General features: G+C 35.8%; 1 long non-coding RNA gene across 1 annotated transcript in view; it reads left to right on the plus strand.

Annotated features, from left to right (window-relative positions):
• Positions 1 to 285: 285 nt before the first annotated feature.
• LOC104547716 overlaps positions 286 to 10,163 on the plus strand; it is an 18,160-nt gene continuing 8,282 nt past the window's right edge. Inside the window, exon 1 of the long non-coding RNA XR_728195.1 lies at positions 286 to 368. This is a non-coding gene — a long non-coding RNA (uncharacterized LOC104547716). The remainder of the gene's footprint in view (positions 369 to 10,163) is intronic.

Consider the following 10,163-nt stretch of genomic DNA (forward strand, 5'->3'; position numbering starts at 1 on the left):
AAACAGTTGTACTGTCTTTGCACAAGCCAGTGTTAACTAAAATAGATCTTTTCAAAGCACATTACCAGTAGTTCAAAATATCTTTAAAGTAATTATAGTCTTGGATGTGTGTGACCTCCTAAATGGAAATAGTCTCTGGTAATACCATTAAGTTTTTGCCAGTTTATGGTGTAGGAATGTAATATATGCATTCCAGGAGTGTTGTCTTTCATACTTAGCACTAGGTTACTACTTTGGTTCAGGAGTTTGCTTGTGGTTAATATTACCTTTTTTGTATCCTTTCAGGAGTACGATGATGGCTATGGAACTGCTTATGATGAACAAAGCTATGATTCCTATGATAACAGCTACAGCACTCAAGCACAAAGGTAAGTCTTCAGTTACTGCTGTAACTACATTTGAATTATTCTACAGTTGGAAAGGTAGTTTTACTTAAAGATATTTTCCATTTCGCCTTAATCAGCAAAAATGCTTTAAGAAGCTTGTTAGAAATAACCCCCGGTGTTATTTGTCTCTAGTATTGCATTAGTATGAAATTCAGGTTGAGTGGTTGAAAAGAAGCGGAAATGAGAACTTCAAAGAGTTTTAGTTATGCCAAATCATAAATTGAGTTTTTCAAAAGTTAAAGAAATTCAGAAAAATTTAATTTCACTTCATTTCAGGAGAGAGTAGGGGCAGGGAGAAAAGAAAAAAAATACTTTAGAAAAAGGTATTAAATAATCTGAAACAGAACTGATTACATTTCCTTACTATTTGAACATCGTTAGGTTCCAGTATTTTGCCTTTATTTGGCTGTAAAAAAAACCTAGTACACCCTTTAGTTTGTTTTACTCCTTTATGGAATTCTCTGTGACAAATTTCAGTCTTTTGCCATTTGTATTCCTTCTCCTGCTTCATTCTCAACAGTACTTTTAAGCACTTGGGATTTATTTTCTTAAATTATGCTTTCTTCGAATGAGTTGCTATTTTGAAACTCGATGAATTACAAACTAATGTCTCCAAATGATGGGGAAAAATGCTATCATGAAGTACAAACTACTTGTGTTAGGTGGCAGTTTGAACTTAATGGCAAATATCATTTATCGGCTTGGCCGATTGTCCCCACCATTAGGTACTTCAAATGTGCACATCTGGAAAGGGACCTTCTCTGCACCTTTTACTGAGTTCTAATTTATTCTCACTCTTTCTCTCAGACCAAGCATTCATAGTGTGACCAGCAGCAGATTTTGTAATGCTGTACTGTTGACACACCCAACTTAAATTTTGTTCTATGAGTATTTTCATGTGCCAAATAACTTAATGTGAAAAAAGCTTAGCGGAAAGTTCAAGTGTCATTAGTGTTGAGAACTAATGGGATGAAAATACCTTTGTGGCTGATAGTTGGCTCTTATGCAGTCTGTAAGCTACTGAAAACTGATAAAAATAATAGGACTTAAGAAACCAGCAGTGGAGGACCTTCAAAATATGAGGCTCTGTAGGATGTTACATTTAGAGAGCAGCTGCTGGTAATGGATTTTTTCCAAAAAGAAAATTACCAGAGTAGACCTCAACTTTTATGTTGGTAATTCTGTGCTGTTTTAGTGCTTCTAGTGTTGGTAAATGGGTTTATTGCACACAAACATTTGGACTTCATTACAAAGTCATTTTCCGGAGCCAAAACGAAACATTACTTGGATTTGATTTTTTTTCCACCATGTTAAGAAGGTTTTCAAGATTTTTTCCTTTGAACTAAAATTAGCAAAAAGCAAATCTCCCAAGAAATGGAATTGCTTTTGTAAAGGACTAATGCATAGCAATATATGTAATATTCTTAGCTATAATATGTGCACATACTTAGCCCAGTTTAGAAGGAGATACTAATAAGGAGAGAAAATGATTGCTCTGCTTTGTATTTTACCTGTAGTTTCACAGTACGTATATGGTTAGATTTTTGTTGGATTCTGAATGATTACTTTTTTCCCCCTAATTTTATTAAGTGCTGCATGGTAAAAGAAAACAGGAAATGATTCACTTGTGCATTTCTCACAGGGTATCAACACTCATTTTCTGGTGTATTTTCTGGCTTGGCAAAAAGATTTTTTAGGACTGTATTGGCAGGCAAAAAGTAATAACTATAAACAGCCATCTGAGCTACCTAGAGCAGCATTCCTATCTTTAATCTGAATATCAAATAGAAGCCCATATTGCAAAATGTCATTTTGTAACCACTAAGAGGTACTTATCATATTTAGGTGCCTTACAATGTCCTTACTTGGAAGGAAATTAGGGAAAAATGTATTGTTTTCATCGTTTAGCCTTATCTTTCTTGATATCTTGCCCTCGTAAAGCACAGATAGAAAATAAATTTAAACGTTAAGGGCATTCACATCTTTAAATTGCATCTTTTAGTGCTTTTAGACTAGCATGTATAAATAACTTTGCTGCTTTCCTTTTGTAAGTTGAAATTAGTAATCTTAAAGTAATAGGATTTCTAGTATGTCTTCTGATACTCATTTCTCTGGACAATTGTAATGATATTGTGTATTAAAAAGGAAATTTGAGAAATAGCGAGTAAACTGAAAAGATGGCTTTGGTTATTGAACCCTCTTCCTGCACCTCATCAAACCTGGTTAATGTCCATAGGGTACATGGTGTGTGACTCATTGGAGACAGTTGAAATACTCATTTTGGGTTTAAAACTTTTGTTTATTTTAGTGACAACTCTGTTAAAGATGGAAGCCTGAAGTAGAACTGGAAATATCTCTAGAAATTTCAGTAGATGTATGAGGTGTTGCATGACAGCACATCTTTGTGGGCAGGAGTACGTTCTCCAAATTTGACCATTCAGTACAACGCATTGTGACTCTCAGTTATTGATTTCAATTTTGACATTTCTAGTGTATTTCCCAGAAAATACCAGATCTGAGATGGACTAGGGTGGGTGATTAGTATAGCGTGTATTTCTTGGTGTATTAGCAGCTGAGACTTTGCATGCCTCAATAAACAGTTCTTCCTTTCTGTAACCAAACTGCTTGCTAATACCAAGTCACATGTATTTAAAAGTTTAATGGCATTTTATCTGACGTTGTATGAGACTATCCTTGCTGTGCTTGACATTCTGAAGCTTTATTTAAAACCTGTCACAGCACTAATGGAAAAAAACAGTGTTTCTGTCCCAAAGTTCTCATCTGTCTTAATGCCCTATAATCCTATTAAAAAGTTTTCTTTTAAAATTTTCTTATCCACAGTTGTTTGTTGATGCAACAAAGCTCCAAATAGGACTTCAGGTTCTTTTAACAGAATTATTTTTTAGGGTCAGTAAGTCTTAAAAAAAATTCCCTTAAGCCTATACTGAGCTTTACTAGCTATCGTAACTGATTTTAGAAGAGACATGACTAGATTATATGTATATAGTTCTTTTGCAAAGGATTGTAAGATTGTATTTTTACCATTATAAACTGCGGTGGTTAATCAACTGGGCTGTTGAGTATCATTACAAAAAAACAATCTGAAATCATGTTAACAAAATATTTCTTAATTTCTGAAGATCAAAGGCTTGCAAATGCTTAAAGCAGCCAAGACAGTTTTACCTTGGTAGGGAATCGTGAACGCTGTCAAAAGCTATGGTTGTTTATGGTTGGTACTCAATGTGTAGCTATGAGGAGCAGCAGGATTAGACTTAATGCTTCTTTGTGATGTAAGGCAGGTTTCATGTTACACAGTCAGTAATTCTCCAATAAAATTTCTGTGTCAAAAAACTTTTTGTGATTTTTATGGTAGAAAGTGAGTTAAAACTCCTGTAACTAATACTGATATTTTCTGATGTCAGGGATGTGTAGATGTGGCAGCTCCCCTCACTACCACACATGCATGCTTACTTACATATCCTAGCTGACTCTTAAAGGACTTCCCCAAATCTGTCTAGAACTGTAATCCCTTATTGGACTTACTGCAGAAAGCAGTGGGTGTTTTAATAGCCTGATGTTATTGCTAGAACAATATTAATATGAAAATTCAGAGAAGAAAATTGTGGAGGAAGCAGGAGCATTTAGTTCAGTCTTCATTTAAATCTGTAGATCAGCTTAAACATTTTCAGAATGAAGGGAATTTCTATTTATTTTAAATCTCTGAAATATGTTTCAAATGGAGCGAAAGTGCTTTTATCCCTTAGTGGCTCCATACATGATCTGCACAAGTGTTTGTGAAGGCAATAATAGGGTAAAGGAAAATGGATGCTAATAAATCAGTTGGCACTGTCAGTTCACCGTTTAATGTTCTCCAGAATACATAAGATTTATCACTGAGGAACTGTAGAATAACGGTAGTGTATGGAAACAACGTCCACCAGGGAGATGTACTACATCATTCGGATTTAGCGCTGCCATCTGCTTAATAGCATGGAGATGACTGCAGAGGTACTTATGATCAACCATTCATAGCAGTGACAGATGCTGCAGAGAGTTAACATGCTGGAGAACGAGGTTCGTTACTAAAACTCAGATTATGTGACAAGGTTGCTGAGAAAGGGGGACTGGGTTTGTTACCTCTCCAACAGCATTAAAGGTTTAGTGTGTGCTTTTAAGTTTACTATCAAGAGAGAGTGGCTAATACAGTTACTGTAGTACAAAAACATGTGGAGAACTCCATCTGCTTCATGGCACTCAGAAGTTTCAAACAACTTTTTTAGGCTTATCTACTAGTATTTAAAACTGGATACTTCTTTTCCTGGGAAAAAACCCGGCTTTTATTTAGCTTTGTTTTTTACCTACAATAGAGATCAGCAGTCTCAGCTATAAAAGGAACAATTTGTATAATATATGCCTGCTTCTGTTTTGGAGCAAAAATAAGTCATTCATTTAGTACTGTAGGTATTTTATATTTAATTAGAACTTACATTTTAAAAGCTGGCTTAGGTCTTCAGTCTTGGTGATCTCACCTTCACTCTGCTGCAGGAGAAATTAATCTAAACACTGATATCAAAGAGAAAATATTAAGACTTAAGATGATTGCTAGCATTGTCTACAGTTTTCTGCATGTCTTCTGGTTTCTACACATAATAATGCTCTAGATTTTTCTTGGCAGCAACCATTGTGCCATTGGCTTAAACACAGTGTTTCTCAGTTGCTCTTGCATATCTAACAATAATTGCTATATACCAAAATGTGATACAAATACCTGTAATTTGACTGTAAACCTTGGAGTCATCCAGTCAGGCTGATCTCAATTAAGGGAATTGGCAAATTCTTTTTAGTATACCTTTGTTTTTCAGTGCCTCTGTGTTTATTGGTTAATGTGTTGGGAAACGAGAAGTATGTGCTGCAACTTTATCTATCTAAAAGGTAACTGCCCACGTCGTAACTCCAAAGCAATATCTATGAGGCCGCCTTCTTTACTGTCCTATGGTGACTGACTCAAGACAAAATTTCTTTTAAGTAGGGAAGACTATGCAGAAAGATCCCATGGTTTAAAAGGTTGGAGAAAATTTGTGTTTTGTAGCTTGTGGTAGTTACTTTAGACCTAAGTAACTGCATATCACACTGAAAAGAGGACTGAAAATAAAACCACCTTGAAATCCAGCCGTGGCCATTGTTCGACTGATGCCTAAATAACACAACTAAATTGGTTTCCTAAAATCCTTCAAACCATTAAATCCCTGATTTTGTGCCACTCCAGAGGCACCTTAGTTTTGACAAAAGCAGTTTCCTAATATGTAGTTCCTGGCCAGCCCCTCCTTATTTTCCAGCAGGATTCAGGTGTATTCTGAAACTGCTTAGTACTCATACAAAAGCTTGACATTGCTGTTTATAACAGGAGGGTATTCATAAAGAGTGGAGTGTATGGATTTGAAATTGGCTTATGGAGGTGTTGCTGTTGGTATTTGAAAGTTAATTGCTAACATTTTGTTTGTGATGCTCAGTGTTTTAAATTTACATTAAGTTTGTCAGCAATCATGCATTTCCAGGGTGTATAAATATGCATTATATGCAAAGCAGTGTCTGTTACTGTAGCTTTTCAAGATGTAATTCTCTGGATTTTAATGCTAGTGGCTGTTTGTGTTTCATGCTCTGACTTATAAATCAAATCAATCCACAGCAGTTTGATTTCTGGGGATAGTGCAAATGGCTAGTGGTTTGCAGTTGTTGCTTACGAACACCTGGTATGTACAAGCTTATCGGAGGTTCTAATTCTGTGCAAATAAAGCCTCAAAAGCATTAGCAAAAACAAGCTGATGTATCTTTTAACTGAAAATCCCTGCCATGTGTTTTCCTGCTTAATTTTTGTTTGTTTTTTGGAAGAGATTGTTTCCTGCAGTTTTTCAGATCTAGTTCTTAAGGGTTAGATTATTTTCCCTTTTTCTTTGTTACCCGTTAAAATGTGACATAATATTAAGTGCCTCAATAGCACAGATCGTTTTAAGTCTACCATACATGCTTGAATTGTTTTTTAATTGGTTTACAGAAATCTGACCAGAAACCTTAGTAAACAGGAATAAGACTAAGGAAATTCAAGTGTAATGATGGAAAAAAACCTTCTCTTTAAAGGGAAAATTAATACCAGTATATCACATTCTGCACTCACAAAGTTGGAAAAGGTTTTGAGAGTTCTCGTTGTGTTGATGTTAGTAGATCATTTCACTAAAGAAATATTAGGGTTACTTTTAATTTGTACTAATTATACTCAGTAAAATGCTTTTGGATACAAAAATAATTCTGGTTTTCTTCATGTCTTTACTATTAAACTTAACTATGACCATACCTCAGTGTTTAGAAAACAAGTAAAAATGCATTTTAAAAAAAACTGTTGGAAAAAACTTAGAGGTGTTATAGTAATGCAAAAAGTAGTAACATGAAACTTTAAATATTTGAAGAATGCAAAAAAAGGAATTAATAAAATTGGATTATTCATTTTACATGATTGGTTTAGTTGCATGATTGTACAGCATCTTAAATTGGGTGCTTGAATTACCACAATATAATTATAAAATGCTGTGTATTTGGTAGGATTTAAGATCTTTTTCCTTGACTGCTTACACAGGTGAAACATGAGAAATGGATAGCTCAAGTAAGATCTTTTAAGAAGTCCTTAATAGAAAATGTCATTAACAGTGAATATTTTTGAAACTAAATGCTATATTGTATTTATTAATGGTAACTTGTGGAATTAGTCATAGTTTAAAAATAACAATTATAGAATCATATCACAGAATGGTTTGGGTTGGAAAGGACCTTAAAGCTCATCCAGTCCAACCCCTGCCATGGGCAGGGACACCTCCCACCAGACCAGGCTGCTCAAAGCCCGGTCCAACCTGGCCTTGAATACTATCCAGAGATGGGGCATCCACAACTTCCCTGGGCAACCTGTGCCAGTTTGAGGGCTTCAATTTAATTACACTCTTTTCAAAATAAGAGCTACTGCTTTAAGCTTAGGTGATGGTGGTAACAACGAGGAAGGAAAGTATCCAGTTGCTAGGCCTTAGTAGGGTGTTGCAGCAGTGCTGCTAGATATTTTTGGAGACTTAACTTGGATCATCAGGCTTTGGAATTGAAGTTATTATTCATTTAGAAATAACTTTTCAAATGTCTTGCATAATAAATTTTATACTGGTTTCATTAGGAGATACCATGATAAGGGAGAGAGACTCCATGGCCTCTCTGTGGCTAAAGAAAGGACATCATAAATTCCCACTTGCAGTAGACAGTGGAGAATATATATAAGGGAGATTTATTTTCCCTGGTGTGGGGCAGAGAAGGAACTCCCCTGGAAACTCACACTTTCTTGGAAGCCAATATGTATCAGCTGAGTGAGAGGCGCATGGGAAATCAGGCTTCATCAGTTCAGAACATTTTTGTCACAGAACACATTTTTGTAGATGAAGATTTGACACCATTTTGCTGGTTGACAGTCAACATGCTATGTCTGCTTACTAGCAGTAATTGAAAATTGCAGGTTTTTTTTCTTAGGCTACCCTGTAGTTTTTGGTTTGCTTTCAAGGGAAGAAAAATCTTGCTGCTTTCCATAGATGAGGACAAATCTATTTAATTAGGCAACTTTAAAAAAGGAAAATGGTTGCGGGAAAACATCAAATTGGTCTTATTTCATTCTCCTGGTTCTATTTTATTTTAGAAGAAATACTGAGAGCTGTAAATTGTACTCTAAGCACAATTTTGGCATTATTCAGTTGACAGATGATGAAAAATCCAGTTTAGTAACCATCAGAATTTGAGGTTTATAGTCATGTCATTGTCAGGTGCAAGGTGCTTGGGACAAACCATGTTGATAGAAGTAGTAGAGCCCACATAAGCCAAATTAAAAAAAAATCTTAGCAGTTAAAAATTAAAAATCTTAGCTTGAATTATCTTTAACAAGAGGAAGAAATCTGCCTTATTGTACTTGGAGAGGCAAGGCTTGAATCCTGCCTGTCTAAGAGGCATTAGAGAAGCACTGGAAAAATCCTTAAACATGGGAATACATTGCTCTTAAGATCTGTCAGATGCTTATGGTTATGCAGCCCTGAAAACAGTTAAGTATAATCTCTTTAACCAAGTACACTGCTTGATGGCAATTTTAATATTTTTGAATTATAATCTTATAAAACCAGGACGGAATTATATTCTCTCTCTAGTGCTCTCCAGTTTCAACTGATGAGTAAGGGTATCACACTTACAGGGAACGGCTGAAAGCCGTACTGCTACTTCAATAAATTAGTAAGACAAGATGATTTTATGTATGTCTTACTGAGCAGTATTTCTAATGACAGAATGATGACATACCGGCTGTGCAGTTTTCGTGGATGATGATGTATTAGAGGCTGTGTTGTCTTGTACTCCAGTCTGTGACAAGTCATACTATCTGTAACATCATCTTACGCAGGACTCGCCAAGAATTAGATGGAATAATACCCACAGCTTTTTCCAGTATTGCAATGGATAGCATAAAATACTTTGACTGCTACCTGTCAAATCTTCATTATTCTCTGCTCCTTCCACTGTCCTGAGTAGTTTTGTATGTTTTGAGGGAAAGGGAAAAAAAACCACATCCTTTTTTCCAATATTCATGTTAGTTCACATCTCTGGTCTCCACTGAGTAGTTGGAACACATTTGGGTAGTTTAAGGCTCCAGTTGATAAGTCCAGTTCACTTCCCCCAAACTACTTTGGAACCAGACAAATGTGTTGTGAGGATGACTGGGGCTTGGTCCTAATTCACAGACTAAACTAAAATGCTGATCTGTAAGCAGCCCGAGGTTTTGATTTTACTGCTCGTGCTATCTTGTTTGGTGTAGCTGTTTTTTGACATTTAACTTAACATTTTTCATGTTCAGGCATGGATTGCCGTATGCTATTCATAGTTTCAAGGTCAAGCTATAGCTGCCTGCTGCTGTTCCCAAGAAGCCCTATTTGTGCTGTGTGCTTCAGTCACCTCTGTTACTTACAGTCATAGAATTATTTGGTTGGAAAAAACCATTAAGATCATCAAGTCCAACCATACTTGCCATTTCCTTTCCTGAGAGATGGGATATAAGTGCTGAGTAGGGGGAATAATAAGTGAGTTCATAGCAATAACCAGACATTTCAGACCATAACACTGTTAGCTTTAGGGAAATCCGTATAGTTCTGTGCCTGGTATGTAACACCAGAATGCAGATGCCTCTGAAGGCATTTCACTGCTCATAAGTGAATTTATTACAACTTCTGCCATAAAAAGTAATATCTAAATAGTGATAGCTAAGGGAATCCTTGAGGGGGCACTCTGGGCATCTTTTAGGATTATTGGTAATATATTTCCTATTTATATTATTCATACGGGAGTACCATGGGATATAATTTAAGGAAAATTGTGGTTTTTCTGTATTTTTATAAAGCTTTCACATATAGGTCTCAGTTGCTTCCTGAGAGCATTACCTGTTTTACAGATGTAAACTGAGATGCAGGGATGAGAGTATATACAAAAAGCTTCTGCTAAGAAGTGGCAGAACTGAGCATTAAATAAAAATCTGTGTAATATACAAGAAAAGGTGTGAAACTCCTTGATATCTTGGCTTTATGCTGTCCTGCTGTTAGCTGGGCTGCAGAATATGGTGTTCTAGTGATCCACAGAAGCATTAAAAACAGATACTCAATATTCAAGGCAATTGTAGCGTTATGAGAAGCTTCACTACATTGTTGTCTTGACAGTAACATTTGA

The sequence above is a fragment of the Mesitornis unicolor genome, unplaced genomic scaffold, assembly GCF_000695765.1.
Source record: "Mesitornis unicolor isolate BGI_N332 unplaced genomic scaffold, ASM69576v1 scaffold24701, whole genome shotgun sequence".
Classification (NCBI taxonomy): domain Eukaryota; kingdom Metazoa; phylum Chordata; class Aves; order Mesitornithiformes; family Mesitornithidae; genus Mesitornis; species Mesitornis unicolor.